The sequence below is a fragment of the Parasteatoda tepidariorum genome, chromosome 2 (genome assembly GCF_982258835.1).
Source record: "Parasteatoda tepidariorum strain Cologne lab strain chromosome 2, Ptep-v5.0, whole genome shotgun sequence".
NCBI classification, from domain to species: domain Eukaryota; kingdom Metazoa; phylum Arthropoda; class Arachnida; order Araneae; family Theridiidae; genus Parasteatoda; species Parasteatoda tepidariorum.
Window position 1 is genome coordinate 126,622,293 of NC_141756.1, and position 23,772 is coordinate 126,646,064.

General features: G+C 32.1%; 1 protein-coding gene and 1 long non-coding RNA gene across 2 annotated transcripts in view; both read right to left on the bottom strand.

Moving 5' to 3' along the window:
* Window positions 1–1,932: 1,932 nt before the first annotated feature.
* Window positions 1,933–7,404, bottom strand: LOC147816189 (uncharacterized). The gene is made up of 3 exons (XR_015431071.1): window positions 7,275–7,404; window positions 4,432–4,551; window positions 1,933–2,312 (listed from the first exon to the last, which is right to left on the bottom strand). It is a non-coding gene; the product is annotated as an uncharacterized LOC147816189 (long non-coding RNA).
* Window positions 7,405–17,993: 10,589 nt separating this feature from the next.
* LOC147816190 (calcium-dependent secretion activator 1-like) overlaps window positions 17,994–23,772 on the bottom strand; it is a 278,097-nt gene continuing 272,318 nt past the window's right edge. The window contains exon 6 of the transcript XR_015431868.1: window positions 17,994–18,158. The gene's annotated coding sequence lies outside the window, so the exon portion shown is untranslated. The remainder of the gene's footprint in view (window positions 18,159–23,772) is intronic.

Sequence of the window (23,772 nt, forward strand, 5' to 3'; positions counted from 1 at the left end):
AATTGGTATTTCGAACAGTACGGGTTACCTTAAATACGAAAACTGGTATTTAATAGTATTTTACTGGTGAGGTGGGATCAATTGATAACTATCAATTTCATAACGAGTGTTTTATTAACACTAAATTTGATATTTTATGTACTAGTTTTCCGGTTTCTATGCATCCTCTTACCTCAAAGAGTTTTAAAATGTTGATTTAATAAATACCGGTTTTTACCCGGGCCCTGAAATTTTTTTTAAAGATTAAAACAAGTTTAAGAGTTAGTTTATTTTAATAATATCCTGCAAATTTTAGGTACGAATTTTGTCTATCATATTAATTCCTCAAATCTTTTTTACTTAAGTTTTGCTTAAACTTCAGATTAAGTGTATTTTAACAGTTGACTTTGAAATTAACTCACCCCTTCCCCACACACACATTTACGATTCTAAAATATGAAAGTAACGCATGATGTATTTGGTGGAAATACATTGAAAAAGAATTTAAAAACTTGTAATACCAAAATTAAATCAGATATAAAATTTTATTCATCTAAATAAGTTTCGTCTGAGAACCGAACGAAATTTTTAACAATTCTCTGAATTTAATGATTTGAATTTAAACTGGCACACCAAAACAATTCTTTTGAATAGTACAATTTTTAGATTTTAGTTAGTGTAGTGGACAATAGTTCTGAGGAAAACCACAGATAAATCTAAATTAGTTCTTTTGCGCTAATATTTAATTTTTCTTAAATATTATGTCATAGCTGATAACGAGCGATAGATAACAATAAGCTTGTCTTAATAATTTTAAGACTATTAACAGTACGTATATAGACATTACAGAAGGTGCATTTAAATTTTAGAGACTAAATTTAATTTAAAATATTTAATGGGTTAATACGACTCAAAATAATTTAAGCCAAAAAACTTAGATATGATAAAAAGGAATATTTAGGTAAATAAGATTTAATTATTCTTTACGCTTAAGAAAAATCTCTGAAATAAACTTTTAAAAGATGTACACTTAAATTTCATATAATTTATAAATATATGTTTAGATTTAATTAAAAATAATTATAGAACTTAATTCTTATAAGAAAAAAATTTAAATTCAAATAATCAAAATATTGAATATGGAATTTTCATATAATTCAAGGAGAATAAAAATAAACCTCGTGTTAATTTGAAGAAATATGATCAGCGTTTCTGTTATGTCATGACGACTAGGCAACTGAAGTAGATCATCTTGGCAAACTACGATCCTCATGGCAACTAGGTCAGCAATGGACATCTTGGCAAACTACGATCCTCATGTCAACCAAGTCAGCAATGGACATCTTGGCAAACTACGATCCTCACTGCAGCCAAGTCAGCAATGGACATCTTGGCAAACTATGATCCTCATGGCAGATAGGTCAGCAATGGACATCTTGGCAAACTACGGTCCTCATGGCAGATAGGTCAGCAATGGACATCTTGGCAAACTACGGTCCTCATGGCAGATAGGTCAGCAATGGACATCTTGGCAAACTACGGTCCTCATGGCAGATAGGTCAGCAATGGACATCTTGGCAAACTACGGTCCTCATGGCAGATAGGTCAGCAATGGACATCTTGGCAAACTACGGTCCTCATGGCAGATAGGTCAGCAATGGACATCTTGGCAAACTACGGTCCTCATGGCAGATAGGTCAGCAATGGACATCTTGGCAAACTACGGTCCTCATGGCAGATAGGTCAGCAATGGACATCTTGGCAAACTACGGTCCTCATGGCAGATAGGTCAGCAATGGACATCTTGGCAAACTACGGTCCTCATGGCAGATAGGTCAGCAATGGACATCTTGGAAAACTACGGTCCTCATGGCAGATAGGTCAGCAATGGACATCTTGGAAAACTACGGTCCTCATGGCAGATAGGTCAGCAATGGACATCTTGGAAAACTACGGTCCTCATGGCAGATAGGTCAGCAATGGACATCTTGGCAAACTACGGTCCTCATGGCAGATAGGTCAGCAATGGACATCTTGGCAAACTACGGTCCTCATGGCAGATAGGTCAGCAATGGACATCTTGGCAAACTACGGTCCTCATGGCAGATAGGTCAGCAATGGACATCTTGGCAAACTACGGTCCTCATGGCAGATAGGTCAGCAATGGACATCTTGGCAAACTACGGTCCTCATGGCAGATAGGTCAGCAATGGACATCTTGGCAAACTACGGTCCTCATGGCAGATAGGTCAGCAACGGACGTCAGCAACGGATGTCTTTGAAAATATGGTTCCCAAGGAGACTATATGACGATGAAGTACTCAATGCAAAGCCTAGTTTTAAACATAAAACAAAATGTCCTTACTCTTATGGTCAAATTAACATAGGGATTTTACTTTAGTTAGAGGCAGTGTTTGATATTATTGGGTGAAGTTTTATAACTATTAGCTACGCAAATCTCAGTAAACCTCCCGAGTCGTTTACAAAATCTTCATTTTACAAAATTCTTAAGAACTTGTAACTATGTCCATATCAGTCCGAACATTTAATTTCTACTCGCAGGACCTCTGAACTATATGCTTGCTTTTCAAATATTTATCACAGAGATCTATTAAGACAGACGAAATTTGAATGAGAACGAAATTTCAATTACCAAAAACTCTAAATAACCACGAAATTAAGAGATTTACAGTCAGATATTCGTAAAAGTTATTTTGGAGCTTTGGAGAAATTACCAAATTTTATTAGCCTCCTGATCATCGATAATTGGTTTTTATTGGTTGATAAATTGGCTTTCATCAACAGAAGTATACAACCAAGTAACAAAATGACTCACAAATGCTTTACATTGCTAAATAGTACTTAAAAATACTGTTACATTGCTGTAACTTGAAAGAGATTGTTTATAATTATAGAGAATATTAAAAAACAATTTGGTACGTATTTCATGCTATAACAAGAAAATTCAATTTTTTTAAAAAAAGTTCCATTTTTAAGTTTAAATAAGCTCTTTGCACTAAATTTCTCTTTAAATATAAAGATTTGTTAATTTCAACTCTATTTACATTTCTTTTTAGATTGTAGGGAAAAATCTACGCATTTTTCAACTAATTTCCATACTGAGCAGAAAGAAAGTTTTGAAAAAAAAAAACATGAAAATAGTACCTTTATGAACGTTTTGGAACATTGAAATTACTATAAAATATGTTGCAGCTAGAAAATTTCAAAATAAGTTGGCACAAGTTTTTTTTATTGATCTAGAGTGTCAAAAAAGTCTCATGGGATAGTCAAAATTGTAGAGCATGGAACTTATTCAATTTTCAGTTCAATGCAAAATTTTTATCGAGAAAAATGTTTTTCTAATAAAAAGCAAAATAACACTAATATTGTCAAATGTTTTATAAATTTTTGAGATTTTATTATGCTTTTTATATCATTTAATTATAAAATGGTCAATGTTAGAAAATCGATTTAAGAGAGTTTCACGATTCTAGGAGTAATCCACTGTAGCCTTAAAAAACCAATTAAGAGCCGTGGTGCCCCCCCCCCCCTGAGAGTAAGCCTTCCAATGATGCTACCTAAGCATAGGCTGAGAGATACCAATTCTGCTCTTCGCTGTAACCGACCACAGTTCTGACGTAAAATATCCTCAGTCTGTTCATGGTTTAGAAGCTCGATACCATCAGACTGATCGTGGAAGGATTTACGCAATTTTTAAGACTTAAAATTAAATTTAATGTAAAGTTTAAAAATGTATGAAATATTAGTCAAAATAAGTTCAAAACTACACATGTTTCATGCCAAGCTAAAGGCTCTACAGTAAATTCTAATTCATAAATTTCAAAGTACCTAAATTAACGTTATTACCCGAGTTTTTAACTATTTTGTAATTTCAAAAAGAATTAACTATACATTAATATTGAACCTTTAATGAAAAATTTAATATTCTTAAGGCTTGATAGAAATAACAAATTCACGCTTCCACCCTAGCTCTTAGTTCATCTCCAACATTATACAAAATCTACATGCAAAGTTTCAAGGAAGTCTAAAGTAAACTATTATGTGTCCTGGAGTAAAAAATCTACGTTCTGGAAATGCATTTAAATTGTAACAAAATTCTGAGGGCAAAAACTCGAAATTTTCAGAAAAGGATATGTCTTTATATAAAGTTTATATAATATATAATAACTTGAAAGTTTAATTTTTTAATTTATTCAAACTAAAAAGGTTAAATTATCAAAGCTTAAAAATATTCAAGTGTCTTTACGAGTCTACTTTCATTTTCATTTGTGAGTGCGAAAAATTAATATCATTTCAAAAGATGGATCAAAAATTTAAAAGGTTTTCAAAAGCGAACGTTCGAATGATGAAATGTTAAACAGTAGACTCATAGAATAAAATTTCTATTAAACAATTCTTTGATCAGATCAAAATAAATCTTAACTTCCTTACCCAATCTAAATCGGATAATGATGACCAACATTCTTCTGTATGGAATAGATTTTTAATCTAGCGTAAAAAACTTTGTGAAGTAAAGTATCAAACATCTATTTTCAGGTAGTTTCTTGGATCCTGCAAGAAAATGGGAAACCTGTCATTAAAAATATAAAATTTGTTGCATATACAGTGAAGTATGTTTTTATACTTTTAAGAAATATACTTCAAGTTCGTTGATGAACGTTGTATACTTATTACTAATAGAAAAATGAAATTAAACTAATACTGCTACAATACTAGTGTTCGATGCTATATATTTAGGCGGTTAACCTTAAATCTCCAATTCCGAGAAGAATTGAAAAAATAAAAGACTTAATATTTTAGTTCATTTTACAGTTCTCCGACAAATTTCTTGTCTGAATGAGATTTTAACTGTTTCGAATTTTTTAATCTGTTTACTTCAGAAGTAAATCCCGAATCCTGAAATCCCGAATAAAATCATGAAATCGATTATACATAAAATGATAATATGCTAATTGATGATATTGATAATATGCAAGATTTTACAAAGAATCTTTTAGTACCTGGCCATATTAGAAGCACTCTAGGTAAAATTCATTATAATTAATCGCACCGGCTGAAGGTTATCACATTTGAGTAACTACATACGAACTAATTAACTGTATAACGATATTAAACTTTCCTGATTTAAGGAAACAGAAGAGGAGAGATCCTAGACATATATGGGGTAGCGAAACCGAATAAAAACGAAATGGACTTGTAAACCTATAGTTTGTCTACGGTAAAAACTACCCCCGCCACAAAGTCTGAGGCCGACTGCTGCTATGGAAACAATAGCGCATTTCAAGGAGGGTAGCTTCTCTTCACTCTAGGGCAGGGATGGGCAAACTGCTGCCCGCAGGAATGTTTTAATCGGTCAGCGGATAGAATTTTAACTCGCCGATCCGTGGCGAATCCTTTTATAACAAAGTACTGATGACGTTTTTACTTAATCTATTTTTGTTCCACAAAACATAAATTGATGGTAATAGCCAACTCATACAGCTTCAATTGGTAAAATGTTGCAAGCAGAAGTTCATAGAATAGCCGTAGATTGGAGCCAAAGAGCGTTTGTCATTCTAGAAGAGCAGACATACGAAACGTAATATTTCAGAAAAATTGACGAAAAATGGAAAATTTGACTCTTCAATTTTGTTCTTTATATTATTATAAAAGCTAAAATGGTTTTGTTACAAAAATAACATTTTAAATGCAACAACTACTGTATTTATAATTGTTGCATACACACTTGTACACACACACACCTTATTCAATTAAACAAAATTTTAAAGGTAAATATAATATAACTAGCATAAAAAAAATATGATTTTCAATACATAAATTTTACATATACTTTACAGTATGGTATATCCCAAAACCCCCAGCCACATTTCCCTCACTCGACTGAAGTCATTATCGGTGAAAAACTAGAACTCATCAGGAAAATAGTGAATTCAGTGTTCTAAGCATATATGGCAACGTTACTTTTAAAAAGTAATGAGTAAAAGTACAAGTATTTTTAAAAAAAGTAACGATTTAAAAGTAGATTTCCAGAAAATCGAAAATTCAAAGTAACCTAAAATTTTATTGAATAATATCCTTATGTTCTTTAATGTTTTTGCAAAATTGCTGTTATTTATTTAATTATTTTTAATTTTGAAAGTTATGGACATTAATTTACTTTTAAATTCGGAAGATTATAATATAATTTTATAATATAATCGTATAATACAATTTTAAAATCAAATTTAATTTTAATATCAAACTTTTTATGGATTTGCCCGAAAAAGAAATTTTATCAATTGATTTTAATTTTTAGTTTATTATTTTTATTTATTTAAATTACCATTGATGTAAAATTGTTTTATTCTATAGAAACTAGTTTTAAAAGCACAAACATAAACAAAGCAAACACGGGGTTTCAGATAGCTTTGTGATCTTTGAGCTAGTAAAAAATAATTGAACGTGCAGTATAAGTTTAAACAGAACAGTCTACAGTTTTATTTTTAACAATGGCTAATGCTGAAGTCATGCGAGAAAATCATTTTCCGCAAAAATGCAAGCATTTTTTTAAAATTTTTTTTTTCTTTCTAGAAAGCTTACAGAGTTTTAGAAAGAAGTAACGATTTAATTTGGTATTTCCGTTACAAATACTTGTACTTTTTCCCTAAAAAAGTAACGAAAGTACTAAATTTTAAAAGTAACGAATTACAAGTAAAAGTACGCACTTTTTACTTGTACCGGCGGTACAAATAACGAAAGTAAAAGTACTGCCATATATGGTTCTAAGGTAGAAACGAACTAAGCTCGGACTTCACAAAGACTTTGTTTAACAAAATTAAAAGTTTATGCAACCTAAATTTAAAAAAAAATTTATAACACTAAACTCCATTATTAAGCTTGAATATACAATATTTTGGAATTTAGTGGGAAGTCTATTAAGTCTGAAACAGTCACAAAACTTTATAAGTCAATTCAATATCGGAGAGGGAAAAAATTACTAAGTTTAGAAAGCAGACTGTTAGATACAGTATTTAAAGTATGTGCAATGTCTAGTATTCAAAAACTAATAATCACGTTAAATCCCGTGAAAATATATTTTAAAAGTAATACTCTAAATAAGCCAATATTTATCAAAATATTCGAAAAAGAACTATTTTTAGATTTTACAATTGAACCAAGTTAATAAAAGAGATATATTAATTATTCCGAAATTTAGGCAATTACAAGCATACCATCAATTATCTCGAAAAACTTTAAGTGTATGTAAAAGTAGCGAAAATTAGAAAAAGACTTACTGTAAAGTTCAGTAAAAATTACACCACACCTAGAAAGACACATGATTTCCTTCGTTGTATCTAAAATTAGACTAAATACACAACCAACTCACAAAAAAAAAAACTCACAACAACAAAGCAGAGATACGAAGAGCTCGTTTGGTACCAGTTTTGCCCCGTATTTTATATCCCTTAATATCGATAACGATTGGCAATTATTGTCTATCAAAGTCAAATTGAGTTGATGATGAAGAGGATCCATGCCACCCGCGTTTTTTGAGGCCGAGCGTTATCCCCTGCCAAAAGTTCTGTAGTGTGGAGGTAGCGGGTTCGAATCTTATCCTACCATGGATGTGTCTTCGTTCTGTCTTTATTTAAATTGTACTATCTGTCTTTCTACTTGATAAAGGTTCCGCAGAGGCATAGTTCCTAGCAGATTACCTAGCAGGTCAGTGAGCGGGTGGGTGACCAATTGGATTAGTCTGAGTAGGGACCAAGGGTGTGCTGCATGGGTCCTCGTTAAGCTGTTCCACCGTAAAGTGCTCGACTTCGCATCCCTTCTAAAGAGGATCAAAATTGTGATGGCATGTCTTCGAATTATCCCCAGGGATATTTCCCAGACCGTCGCCAATTGTGCAGCTTTAGTGTGACGTAAATAAAGTACCTGTTTGATAAAGACTTAAAACCAGTGCTTGCGTAATTGAATTTATGTCATGTAATTGAGAACATGCATGTAATTGAGCACACAAGTATGCATGTATCAATGAATAAAATACTCGTTTGTAATATATCTTCTGTGAATTGAGTGAGATGAGGTGACTTTTAAGGGTTGGGAAAAATTCTAGCAAAAGTTGCTGAGGAAATGACATTTTTAGAGAACGAGAAAAGGGGCCTCCCTGGATAAGTGATCTCACCATTCCACCAAACGCACTCTATCTTGGAAGTAACGGATTCCACCGCCATCCTGAATGTATCATTGCAATATCCTTCTCGAGTTTTTGTCCCGCAGTGAACTGATCGTAAAGACACGGTTTCCAATAGAATATCAAAGTCAAGTATTACTGGTTGAGGTCAGTAAGCGGGTGGGTGACCGCTTTGATCAGCCGGTGTAGGGACCGATTGTGCGCGATATCAGTCCTCGTGAAAATGTTCTACGGTAAAGTGCTTGACTTCGGATGCAAGCCGTCCCTCTACAGAGGATTAAAATTGTGATGATAGGTCTTCAAATCCCAGACCGTTGCTAATAACCCGATGTGCAGCTCTAGTACGACGTAAATTAAATACCCATCTGCCTATATCAAGCTTGAGCTATTTGTTCTTGATATTGACAAGGGTTGATGAGCCGTACTTTCAAATTAGCATACAAGCTTGCATATGCATTTGAAGACAATAAATAAATTAATAGAACGGTACAATATTTTAATAGACAACAGTTTGGTTGTTGAGCTCAGGGGATAGAGCGTTCGCCTTCCAATGAGGTGAACCGGGTTTGAATCCCACCAATGACTGATCGATACGAATCCACATTCGGTTTGCACCGACCACAGTGCTGACGTGAAATATCCTCAGTGGTAGACGGATCACTGGTTAGAGTCCCTTTGCCGTCAGGCTAACCATGGGAGGTTCTTGTGGTCTTCCTCTCCATGTAACGTAAATGGGGATAGTTCCATCAAAAAGTCCTCCACGAAGGTAAAATTTCTCCCAGTACTTGATCTAGGAATCCCCTTTGTCTTCTGGCGACTAGTATGTCTAGTAGACTAGTATGGGGAGACTAGTAGTCCGGAGAGGAGTATGCTTTCACCATTCTTTTTCTTTGAAATTTTCATATTACAATTGTTTCTTAGGTATGGTAGTATAGTATATTATAATAAACCTGACCGAGTTAGAAAATTATAGGTTAATGCGAAGGGTAGATTTGGATACAGTTACAGTACACAAGCAACAAATTGTTCATTTTAACGCTTTTAGTGATATGCGTACTTAGAAAAAGAGAAAAATTTTAGGAATATTTTATTTGCGTTACGAGATTGTAAAATAAGTTTTTTTTTTTATAAATATAATTTTTAAATATTGATCATGTGCGAGGATCGAGCCCAGATATATTTGTCTATAATTATTTCCTTTAAAAAGGTAGTTTAGAATGTTATAATACAACACCTGACCGAGTTTGAAAATTACAGCTCAATATTAATGAGCGATATGGGCCTTATATATATATATATATATATATATATATATATATATATATATATATATATATATATATATATATATATATATATATATATATATATATATATATATATATATATATATATATATATATATATACAGTTCTCACAACATTATTATACAACAATTTCTCTATTCATTGAAGTCATTATTCCCTCTTAAAAAATTTATACTTGCATATCGTTGGTCCCCCTAATTTTATTATAATTATTTCCTTTAGCACTGCATGTTATAATATAATACCTAGCTGAGTTTTCAAATTATAGATCATTTTTAAGGGCAGACATGGGGCCATATATATATAGACACACACACTATTCAAGCAACATAATCATTTTAAAGCTTATAGTATACGCACTTAGAAAAGAATTAAATAAAGGAATATTTTATTTACTTTACAATATTGTTAAATAATTAAAAAAATAATAATTTATGCTTAATATTATTTATTAATAATGACAATATTCGGGATTCAAACCAAGTAACCACGGATCTTATGATTTTCGATTTCATGTCACTTAGCACAACCGGCCACCGTCTGATCGTTCGATTTGTAAACAAGTTTATGAGAAATTTCTGCTGTTTATCAATGGAACCATTTTGTGCTGTTGTTGTTGTTGTTAATTTATGTCGCACTAGAGATGCACAATGGGCTATTGGCGACGGTCTGGGAAACATCCCGGAGGATGATCCGAAGACATGCCGTCACAATTTTGATCCTCTGCGGAGGGGATGGCAACCCCGCTTCGGTAGCCCGACGACCTGCGCGCGAAGTCGAGCATTTCATGGTAGAACAGTTTAACGAGGGCCAATACCGCACACCCTCGTTCCCTACGCAGACTGATCCAAGTGGTCACCCACCCGCACACTGACCGCAGCCATTGATGCTTGATTTCGGTGATCTACTGGGAACCGTGTCTTAACGATCAGTCCTCTGCGGGACCATTTTTTGTGCATCATTGTGATTTCCCGAATTTCTCTCTATATTAGAGCATGGTATAATATAATACCTGACCGAGTTTGTAAGTTAGAAGTAAATATAAAGGAAAGATTTGGGGCTATATAGATGTGAGCTACAATTTCTCCATTTTAACGCTATTATAGGCACTTTGAGGTATATTCATACATACTTACATATTGTGGGGCCCTTAATTTGTCTACAATTATTTCCTTTAAAAGGGTAGTATAGTATGTTATAATATAGCGCCTGACCGAGTTCGAAACTTGTAGCTTAATATTAAGGTAAGTTACGGGCCTTATATATATATATATATATATATATATATATATATATATATATATATATATATATATATATATATATATATATATATATATATATATATATATATATATATATATATATATAAGCAACAATTTCTCAATTTTAACGTTATTATAGACATTTTATATATATACATACAGACTTACATATTGTACCACATTGTGGACTCCCAAATTAGTCTAAAATTATTTCCTAAGAAATAATTGTATAGTTTGTTATAATATAACCCCCAATCGAGTTTGAAAGTTCTAGAGGAGATATATACAATAATTTTTTCATTTTAGCGCTATTTTATGCACTAAGAAGTATACGCAAACTTTCTACCCCATATTCTAGGTCTATACTTATTTCCATTAGTATGGTATGCTATAATTTAACTCTTGACGTTGTTTGAAAATTGCAAAATAATCATATGGGGAGATATAGAACCATTTATATATACAGTATTTAAGCAACAATTTCTTCATTTTTACGTTTTGTGTAATTAACGCACTTAGAAAAGGAAAAAGTAATACCTAAAAGTATAGGAATATTTTAAAAATAATACTCTTAAGTATGCGTTTCAATCCATTAAAATAAATACACAGATTTTTTTTGTTTACTGAATATGGTTGTTCAATATGGATCATGTCCGGACAGTTTGTGGCTTCATACCACTAAACCCTGACCGTCTGACTTAGAACAAGTTGTGTATGTGGTTAGTTATAACATAACACTCGACCGAATGTAAAAGTTATGGGGTAATAGAAATTATTAAGGGCCATGTACACTAAACCTACAATAATAGAAGAGACACTTTCCATTTTTGGCATTTTTTTTTCAAAATTCCTCAAGAAATACTTCAAAGATTATTTAATAACTTTAGAGATGCGATTTTTCATACTCGGCAATAAGATTGAAAGTTTTCAAAGGACCCTGAACCATTAAAGGCTTGAAATTCTACCAAAAGTTATTTTAATTTTTATACTTGGAATTACCAAAAAAAAAACACAAAAAATTAAATTTATAATGTGGCAATCTAAAAAATATATCAATTTTACTCAGTTTTAAAATTCACTCGATATCATTAAATTTTAAACTTTTATGCTTTTTAAACTTTTTTTTAAAATTTTTTTGCATAATTCGAAATGATCTTGAAATCACTAGGTATATATGCTCTCGCTAATACAACTGTTATCGTTTATAACTATCAGTGTTCAACGTTGTAACCTTGTAATTTCGAGCTAAGGTCAGAAGACAATCAAACTACTAGATTAAAAATTGGGAAAGACTAAACCTTTGCGGTAGATTTTTTGATAGAATTTAATAGCCTTTGCGTTACATGAAGAATAAAACCACGTAAACCTCTCAAATCAATTTAAATAATTTTTGCTGATATAGTAACAAAATCTTTAGTATGTATTTTACTTGAGTCATTTTACGGTAGTTAACAAAATGCACACATTTCGTCTATTCACTTTACGTAGAAGTTTTGATTATAAAATATGAAGTAAATAACATTATTTATGAAATGAGTCTAGATTTATGTTTTTATAGCAAATGTACACATTTGGTCGATTCATTTTACAAAGAAGTTTTGATTATAAAATATGAAGTAAATAACATTAAAAAAATTTGTTTTAAATAATAAAAAAAAAATTTTCATTCTCGCCTAAATAATTTTAATCAATCCCAAATGTGTCTTATCTTTGCCTTTTTTTACAAAGATTCTGAAAATATATTATAAATATATTCCAAAATTCTAAAAAATATATAATATATGGTCGAAACAGAACGCCTTATGAAACAAAAACAATATTTTTACATTATTTTTAGATGTCTTAGATTTTTATAATGAATTTTCCATAATCCCCAGAAGAATTCTAGAATCCTGGTCAAAATAGAAGTTAGAAAATGATAGTCTATAAGGATCATAACATTAGAGCACCCAAAAAAATGAATAATTAGATCAGAAAGTGACGAATAACTGAAGAGAAAGGAGGCGAGATAAAAACCATCCAAAACCTGTTTGATTTACGGAGGTAATTGAGAGGAGGTGAAACACGATAATTAAAAAAACGTGTAATTTTAATCAGGTCTTTCGCAATCACTTTGTAACTGAGCTATTTTTACCAAAAAAACAAGTTTTAGGTGAGAATTAGGCTAATTTTTTACATAGCAGTTGACATTTTTCGCAAGCGCTAAATCTATGCGTTATCAATATTTTTTGAATGAGTACTTCTGTAAAACTGTATTATATGCATCTTGATATTTAGTTGTATTTTTGTTAGAAATGGCAAACATATATCAGCAGAGAGACTTCACGGGTTATTGAGCATCCACCAAGCGTAACAGGGCATTTTAAGTACCGGGTTCGATTTCCATCCCCACCGTAGATGTTTATGAAGACACCTTGTAGCATATTCAAGTCAAAATTCTTGATGGTCCCATCAAAAAGTTTTCGTGATTAATGTTGGCTTCATCCCGCAGTAGACTGATCGTTAAGACACGGTTCCCAGCAGATCACCGAAGTCAAGCATCACTGGCTGCTGTCAGTGTACGGGTGGGTGAACACTTGGATTAGTCTGCGTAGGGACCGAGGGTGTGTGATACTGGTCCTCGTTAAACTGTTCTACCGTAAAGTGCTCGACTTCGTGTTCAGGTGTTGGGCTACCGAAGCGGGGGTGCCATCCCGTCTGCAGAGAATCAAAATTGTGATGGCATGTCTACGGATCATACTCAGGGATATTTCCCAGACCGTCGCCAATAGTCAATTGTGTAGCTTTGGTGTGGAGTAAATGATCTACAACAGCATGATGGTCACCATCATCAAACATTTTCGTGCTTGATATGCCAACAAACTTCCTCTATTCCGTGATGGAAAATGCAACTTTAATACTATTGGTGGTAAACCATCAAGAGAAGTTTGATTCTCATGAACCAATAATCCATGTTGTTGTTGCTCTTCATTTACGTCATATATATATATTATATATATATATATATATATATATATATATATATATATATATATATATATATATATATATATATATATATATATATATATATATATATATATATATATATATATACACATGCATTTGTATAACTTAACGATTATTATTAACCTTTCTGATGATCTTCTTAAAATAGTAATTATTTTTATTTTGGATTTTGCTATCCTATATTACTATATTTAATATGATGCTAAAAATATTACACATTACAGTTCAAAAATTTATCCTATTGATTTAAATTACCAACAATGAGTAGAAATTGTTAGCTTCTATTTTTACCAAAAGGAATTATATAAACTGGTGTATTTGATTTTCATAATCTATTACTGATGTAATATATATTGTAAGTAACCATATTTTAGCATATTTTCTCTTATTTTAAACCCATATTTTGGCAATCTCTCTTTTTCAGATGGAAAATTATTTCACACAAATGCAAAAGATAGTAGACAAACGGTTAACTAGCTCTAGGGTCAGGTTCATGTTGCAAGATGTTATAGATTTAAAAAGGGTAAGTCATTAAATACCATATCAAATTACCACTATAAGTTTTGTTTTAGTTTAAAATTGAGTATTTAAATTTGTTTTTGTCTTTTAGAATGATTGGGTTCCTAGATGAGATGCAAATAATCCTTAAAACTATTGATCAAATTCACAAGGAAGCTGAATGTGAAGCACTTGGACAACAACAGAATCTGCAGAATATGTTCTTCCAAAAAATGTAAAAAGTTTATTGAACTTTAATTTCCCTTTTTTAAGGTATTTAAATAAATATTCACAATTTTAGTCAATGTCATAAGTTCAAAAGTGAATGATTATGAATTTTAATTAAAAATGAACGCTTGTAAAGGAGTGTTTAAGGTAAGTCATTTCGTTAAAATGAATAATGCGAGTAGATCTCAAAAAAGACAGTAGCAGAGTGCATCGATCGAACAAAAACATTAATTCTTCTTTTAAACATAAAACAAGATATAAAACTTTAAATATGTAAAGAAACAATCTCTAATAATGTGGAGTAAAATATGCGATTTTAGATTATTCCTTATTAAATCTATTCACATCAGGCCAACCGAATATTGGGCGAAAAGGCCGTATGCTGTATACCCTGAGGCAGAATCGTAGCGACACGGTGACATTGTCGCAGAACGTTAGAGTTCTTGAAGAATGATTTTTTCTTTTGAAAAGTGAAAATAATTGCTCTTCTTCAGTTTACTTGTAATATTTTAATCCTGCCTTTATGTTCCGATTGTATTTTTTGGCAGTTACTGATATTGATTTTCACATGGATTTGTCCCGCAGTGAACTGATCGTAAAGACACGGTTCCCAGCATATCACCGAAGTCAAGCATCACTGGCTGCGGTCAGTGTGCGGGTGGGTGACCACTTGGATCAGCCTGAGTAGGGACCAAAGGTGTGCGGTATTGGTCCTCGTTAAACTGTTCTACCGTAAAGTGCTCGACTTCGCGTGCAGGTCGTCGGGCTGCCGAAGCGGGGGTGCCATCCCCTCTGCAGAGGATCAAAATTGTGATGGCATGTCTTCGGATCATCCACAGGGATGTTTCCCAGACCGTCGCCAATAGCCCATCGTGCAGCTCTAGTGCGACGTAAATGAACAACAACAACAACACGTGGATTTTAAATATTCCGATATATTTCAAACAATATGGAAAATTTGAATCGCGCATTTGAGTTAATACTTTTTTAAGGCAATGATTCTACCAAATTTTGTGCAGCTATTGCTATTAGTTAGTTATACCTTAGTTTTTAAATCCGATATTTTTTATACAATATTATTTATTACAGCAACCTAATCTCGAAACAAAACGTGCTTTTGAGGAGTCCGATTAGCGTGATTTTGTCGTCAATCTTTTTTTTCGGCAATTACCACTGAGTGGATTTCATGATTTTTATTTTTATTACTGTGATGATTCTTTACAAAATGTGAAGAGAGAAATAATTTGTGTGTCCCCTCCCCCTCCCAACAAAAGGCGAGAATGTCACCCACAATATTAGAATAAAAAATTGTTACATGTTCAATTAAAGAAATTATATAGTTTTTTTTCTTTGTAAACACAGCGCTTTTATTATTTTAAATTAGTAACATAAGTGTTTGCTATTATTGAAAGTATCTTGGAGAAAGATATTAGTGATAGAGAGTTTTGTTGTAGATAGCTCGAAAAAGTTCTGCCACAGGGGCTGTATAGGGACTAAATGTTCTATAGTCACTATACAGCCCCTGTTATGGAACATTTAGTCACTATTCAGCCCCTGTTCTATAGCCACTATACAGTTCCATAGTTACCATACATCATCAGAGACAATCAGGGCTCGAAAAACCGCCCGTCCTCGGCAGTCAAAAATTCCCCGCGGACAAGAAATTTCTCGAATCCGGCGTCCGCGCGGACGGCCATTTTCCCGTTAATGTTCGTGATAAATTTAAATTTTTGTTATCTTACAAGAGTCTAGCGCCTCACTTTTAAAATGACCCTCTAATCTCAAAATACAGCAACATACTGCGCAAGGTGGAATTGATGTTTTCTCTGTCTGGGAGTACTGCGGCGGTTGAAAGGGGCTTTTCAGCAATGAACTTACAAAAAAACACATTACTTACTGGTCTTAAACAAGAAGCGTTAAACGAATTTATGAACATTTATCTAAATGGAGAACCTCTTTCAGATTTCTGTGCAGAAACCTCTGTAAATCATTGACTTGATTGTGGAACTGGCAAGCATCACATTTGATTCATTTAAAAAACGCAGTACCATCGGATAAATTGACATGATAATTGACAGATAACTTAACCTTTGTTTTTTAAATTATTTCATCAAAGAAATAAATTATTTCACAATCGAAATACTAGGTTTTACTATTAGTAACCTAGTATTTCTTTTATCACTGTATAATGTAATCCTAGTATTTGTAATCCTAGTAACTACTAATTCATTGTGCAATTTATATAAATGTTTGTAATAAATAAGAGAAAATCATATTTTTATTTATTTAGAAGTGACGGGTTAGTTTCAAAGGAGGATGGGTACATTGTTGGACAAGCCGTCCTCGGGGACGGGTAAAATTTCTGCGTTTTTTCGAGCCCTGGAGGCAACCATTTCCTTATACAAAAAATATTTTGAATAAATGGCTTAATATTAACATTCTGAATAAAATTTCATTGTATGATAAAATTTTGTGTAAGGAAACTATTTTTTGTAGATTGACTCCACTTATTCAGTTAGTTAATAATTTATGAAGCAAACTATATACTATTGCAATCACACTATTTCCCTCTGCATTATACTGGAAAAAAATATTTTTTCAAAGATTTTTTATATTGTGAAACGCTGTTTATTGTAGATTTTGCTGGGTTTTCTGGTGGTTTACTATACCTCGGTCAGACATAAGTTTTCTGTTGCTGTTATTTATGCCACTTGCCAATACCAACAATGGAAAACCAAACGAATTTCAGGCTGAGGGTTCATGTCTTGTTTTTCAGCGGTGCAATTTATGGCCAAGAATAAACTTTCAGTCACATACCTGCCACAGCCGTTTTTTTTCAGGAGGGCCCATTCATACTCCATTCATTCAGCCACACTGAATTGTTATCGGACCTTGGAGGTCTTTGTGATCCTGAAGGATTTAATGCTTTTTTTTACTCTAAAATACAAAGTGATTAAAAAATTACAGAAAATGTATATATTCCCTTCTATTGAATTAACATCAATGCTTCAGAAATGTACATTCACATATAATTTTAAACACAACAATAATTTTATTTTTAAAAGTGAGACAAAAATAATTATGCATTAAATAGAAATGATCTTTTATTTAAAAAAAAATTAACATAATGTTCTGAGAAGAAATTCTACAACATAGGAATTCAAATTAGCATTTGGTGGATGTATAATGTCAAGGAGAAAAATATTTTTTTGACATAACAAGGTTTTCAACATATTGAGTGCATACTGTAATACACAATTCTCATTGCATAATGATATATTTAAGTAAAAGCTTAATCCTTAACTAGAAAATATTCTTCGATTGTTGAATAATTTTCCTTCTATGCATTTTTTAGGAGATATGTCTTAACAAAACGAAAATAAATTATATAAAAGCTGACTTTTTTTCATAAGAATTTGCAAAATCAACAATCCTGCTCATAAGTCAAACATTTTAAAAAGGTAGACATTTCCTTATATTGCGGACAATTTTAGTTACAATAACCAGATATTCTAATAATAATTTTCATTTTTATCCAACTTTTATATGGGGTAGAAAATTCTTCATTGATGATACCACTACAATTCATTTATCAGTAAAAAAAATTGTGACAATTTATTACAAGTTTCCAGCCAACATTAGCTTCTATAAGTACGTCTTGGTATAAAACAGGACCTAGAATAACACAACAATAAAACAACATATTAACATATACATAAAGGCATATATTTGATAAACAGATTAAAACTACATCTACTAATCAATAAACGATATCTAAATTAATTTGATTTAAATTGTTCGATTTTAAATATCAATGAAATTTTCTTTCAAAGAACTAAGCTTGATAAAAAAAAACTTGTTTAAAGAATGAGAAAATAGATATATAGTTTTTTTTAAAATTAGGAGTAGAAAATTGTTTTAATCATTTATGTACTTCAATATCAAATTTATTTTCGAAGGGATAGCATAGAACAATTTTAAACTACAGCTATATCAGATAATGGACATAAAGAACATATAGCAACTATTTTATACCAATTAGTGCAAAGCAACTCGTTATACCTAAATATTACATAGAAAGATTAAATGAAAAAAATATACATGCTTCAAATTGTCTGATCCAATTTTATAAATTTTTTTTCGTCCTATTTTATACTTTTTACATATGCTGTACTCTTACTTACCACTAAAAAATAAATAAAGCCAAACAATCGTACCAAAGGGAATATTTATACACTAATTAGGGGGCACATAATGGGCCAAAATAGATTTTGATAATTAATTGGAATGGAGTTCTTTAACCTATTTATTCGTGGAAGCAACATGTGAACTGTGGTGTGGTTGTTAGAGCCACGGGTAAAGAAGTTTGTAGACCCGGAGGTCAGAGGATCGGTCCTGGTGTCGGGTTATGTTTTAATTTTTTTTTTCTATTTACTTTATTTTATTTTTTAAAAATAATTTTTCGATATTTCAACTTGACTAAAGTGTTATATATATAAAAATAATTATTTTTCTTTGGGAAAGAGGGAATAATAGCTGAAAAACGGATAAATTTCGACTCCGGAGCTACGCACATGACTCACTCCGTAACTTACTATATTATTAACTTATAATTTTCAAACTGTGCCAGGAATTAGAGTTTTATATACCAAACAATCGTACCAAAGGGAATATTTATACACTAATTAGGGGGCACATAATGGGCCAAAATAGATTTTGTTAATTAACCGGAATGAAGTTCTTTAAGCTATATATTCGTGGAAGCAACATGTGAACTGTGGTGTGGTTGTTAGAGCCACGGGTAAAGAGGTTTGTAGACCCGGAGGTCAGGGGATCGGTCCTGGTCTAGGATTATATTTTAATTTTTTTTTCTATTTACTTTATCTTATTTTTTAAAAATAATTTTTCGATATTTCAACTTGACTAAAGTGTTATATATATAAAAATAATTATTTTTCTTTGGGAAAGAGGGAATAATAGCTGAAAACCGGATAAATTTCGACTCCGGAGCTACGCACATGACTCACTCCGTAACTTACTATATTATTAACTTATAATTTTCAAACTGTGCCAGGAATTAGAGTTTTATATACCAAACAATCGTGCCAAAGGGAATATTTACACACTAATTAGGGGGCACATAATGGGCCAAAATAGATTTTGTTAATTAACCGGAATGAAGTTCTTTAAGCTATATATTCGTGGAAGCAACATGTGAACTGTGGTGTGGTTGTTAGAGCCACGGGTAAAGAAGTTTGTAGACCCGGAGGTCAGGGGATCGGTCCTGGTGTCGGGTTATATTTTAATTTTTTTTTCTATTTACTTTATTTTATTTTTTAAAAATAATTTTTCGATATTTCAACTTGACTAAAGTGTTATACATATAAAAATAATTATTTTTCTTTGGGAAAGAGGGAATAATAGCTGAAAAACGGATAAATTTCGACTCCGGAGCTACGCACATGACTCACTCCGTAACTTACTATATTATTAACTTATAATTTTCAAACAGTGCCAGGAATTAGAGTTTTATATACCAAACAATCGTACCAAAAGGAATATTTATACACTAATTAGGGGGCACATAATGGGCCAAAATAGATTTTTTTAATTAACCGGAATGAAGTTCTTTAAGCTATATATTCGTGGCAGCAACATGTGAACTGTGGTGTGGATGTTAGAGCCGCGGGTAAAGAAGTTTGTACACCCGGAGGTCAGAGGATCGGTCCTGGTCTCGGATTATATTTTAATTTTTTTTTCTATTTACTTTATTTTATTTTTCAAAAATAATTTTTCGATATTTCAACTTGACTAAAGTGTTATATATATAAAAATAATTATTTTTCTTTGGGAGAGAGGGAATAATAGCTGAAAAACGGATAAATTTCGACTCCGGAGCTACGCACATGACTCACTCCGTAACTTCCTATATTATTAACTTATAATTTTCAAACTGTGCCAGGAATTAGAGTTTTATATACCAAACAATCGTACCAAAGGGAATATTTATACACTAATTAGGGGGCACATAATGGGCCAAAATAGATTTTGTTAATTAACCGGAATGAAGTTCTTTAAGCTATATATTCGTGGAAGCAACATGTGAACTGTGGTGTGGATGTTAGAGCCACGGGTAAAGAAGTTTGTAGACCCGGAGGTCAGAGGATCGCTCCTGGTCTCGGATTATATTTTAATTTTTTTTTCTATTTACTTTATTTTATTTTTTAAAAATAATTTTTCGATATTTCAACTTTACTAAAGTGTTATATATATAAAAATAATTATTTTTCTTTGGGAAAGATGGAATAATAGCTGAAAAACGGATAAATTTCGACTCCGGAGCTACGCACATGACTCACTCCGTAACTTCCTATATTATTAACTTATAATTTTGAAACTGTGCCAGGAATTAGAGTTTTATATACCAAACAATCGTACCAAAGGGAATATTTATACACTAATTAGGGGGCACATAATGGACCAAAATATATTTTGTTAATTAACCGGAATGAAGTTCTTTAAGCTATGTATTCGTGGAAGCAACATGTGAACTGTGGTGTGATTGTTAGAGCCACGGGTAAAGAAGTTTGTAGACCCGGAGGTCAGGGGATCGGTGCTGGTCTCGGATTATATTTTAATTTTTTTTTCTATTTACTTTATTTTATTTTTTAAAAATAATTTTTCGATATTTTAACTTGACTAAAGTGTTATATATATAAAAATAATTATTTTTCTTTGGGAAAGAGGGAATAATAGCTGAAACACAGATAAATTTCGACTCCGGAGCTACGCACTTCACTCACTCCGTAACTTCCTATAATATTAACTTATAATTTTCAAACTGTGCCTGAAATTAGAGTTTTATACACCAAACAATCGTACCAAAGGGAATATTTATACACTAATTAGGGTGCACATAATGGGCCAAAATAGATTTTGTTAATTATCCGGAATGAATTTCTTTAAGCTATATATTCGTGGAAGCAACATGTGAACTGTGGTGTGGTTGTTAGAGCCACGGGTAAAGAAGTTTGTAGACCCGGAGGTCAGGGGATCGGTCCTGGTGTCGGGTTATATTTTAATTTTTTTTTCTATTTACTTTATTTTATTTTTTAAAAATAATTTTTCGATATTTCAACTTGACTAAAGTGTTATACATATAAAAATAATTATTTTTCTTTGGAAAAGAGGGAATAATAGCTGAAAAACGGATAAATTTCGACTCCATAGCTACGCACATGACTCACTCCGTAACTTACTATATTATTAACTTATAATTTTCAAACTGTGCCATGAATTAGAGTTTTATATACCAAACAATCGTACCAAAGGGAATATTTATACACTAATTAGGGGGCACATAATGGGCCAAAATAGATTTTGTTAATTAACCGGAATGAAGTTCCTTAAGCTATATATTCGTGGAAGCAACATGTGAACTGTTATGTGGTTGTTAGAGCCACGGGTAAAGAAGTTTGTAGACCTGGAGGTCAGGGGATCGGTCCTGGTGTCGGGTTATATTTTAATCATTTTTTCTATTTACTTTATTTTATTTTTTAAAAATAATTTTTCGATATTTCAATTTGACTAAAGTGTTATATATTTAAAAAAAATTATTTTTCTTTGGGAAAGAGGGAATAATAGCTGAAAAACGGATAAATTTCGACTCCGGAGCTACGCACATGACTAACTCCGTAACTTTCTATATTATTAACTTATAATTTTCAAACTGTGCCAGGAATTAGAGTTTTATATACCAAACAATCGTACCAAAGGGAATATTTACACACTAATTAGGGGGCACATAATGGGCCAAAATAGATTTTGTTAATTAACCGGAATGAAGTTCTTTAAGCTATATATTCGTGGAAGCAACATGTGAACTGTGGTGTGGTTGTTAGAGCCACGGGTAAAGAAGTTTGTAGACCCGGAGGTCAGGGGATCGGTCCTGGTGTCGGGTTATATTTTAATTTTTTTTTCTATTTACTTTATTTTATTTTTTAAAAATAATTTTTCGATATTTCAACTTGACTAAAGTGTTATACATATAAAAATAATTATTTTTCTTTGGGAAAGAGGGAATAATAGCTGAAAAACGGATAAATTTCGACTCCGGAGCTACGCACATGACTCACTCCGTAACTTACTATATTATTAACTTATAATTTTCAAACAGTGCCAGGAATTAGAGTTTTATATACCAAACAATCGTACCAAAAGGAATATTTATACACTAATTAGGGGGCACATAATGGGCCAAAATAGATTTTTTTAATTAACCGGAATGAAGTTCTTTAAGCTATATATTCGTGGAAGCAACATGTGAACTGTGGTGTGGTTGTTAGAGCCACGGGTAAAGAAGTTTGTAGACCCGGAGGTCAGGGGATCGGTCCTGGTGTCGGGTTATATTTTAATTTTTTTTTCTATTTACTTTATTTTATTTTTTAAAAATAATTTTTCGATATTTCAACTTGACTAAAGTGTTATATACATAAAAATAATTATTTTTCTTTGGGAAAGAGGGAATAATAGCTGAAAAACGGATAAATTTCGACTCCGGAGCTACGCACATGACTCACTCCGTAACTTACTATATTATTAACTTATAATTTTCAAACTGTGCCTGAAATTAGAGTTTTATACACCAAACAATCGTACCAAAGGGAATATTTATACACTAATTAGGGGGCACATAATGGGCCAAAATAGATTTTGTTAATTAACCGGAATGAAGTTCCTTAAGCTATATATTCGTGGAAGCAACATGTGAACTGTTATGTGGTTGTTAGAGCCACGGGTAAAGAAGTTTGTAGACCCGGAGGTCAGGGGATCGGTCCTGGTGTCGGGTTATATTTTAATCATTTTTTCTATTTACTTTATTTTATTTTTTAAAAATAATTTTTCGATATTTCAATTTGACTAAAGTGTTATATATTTAAAAAAAATTATTTTTCTTTGGGAAAGAGGGAATAATAGCTGAAAAACGGATAAATTTCGACTCCGGAGCTACGCACATGACTAACTCCGTAACTTTCTATATTATTAACTTATAATTTTCAAACTGTGCCAGGAATTAGAGTTTTATATACCAAACAATCGTACCAAAGGGAATATTTATACACTAATTAGGGGGCACATAATGGGCCAAAATAGATTTTGTTAATTAACCGGAATGAAGTTCTTTAAGCTATATATTCGTGGAAGCAACATGTGAACTGTGGTGTGGTTGTTAGAGCCACGGGTAAAGAAGTTTGTAGACCCGGAGGTCGGGGGATCGGTCCTGGTCTAG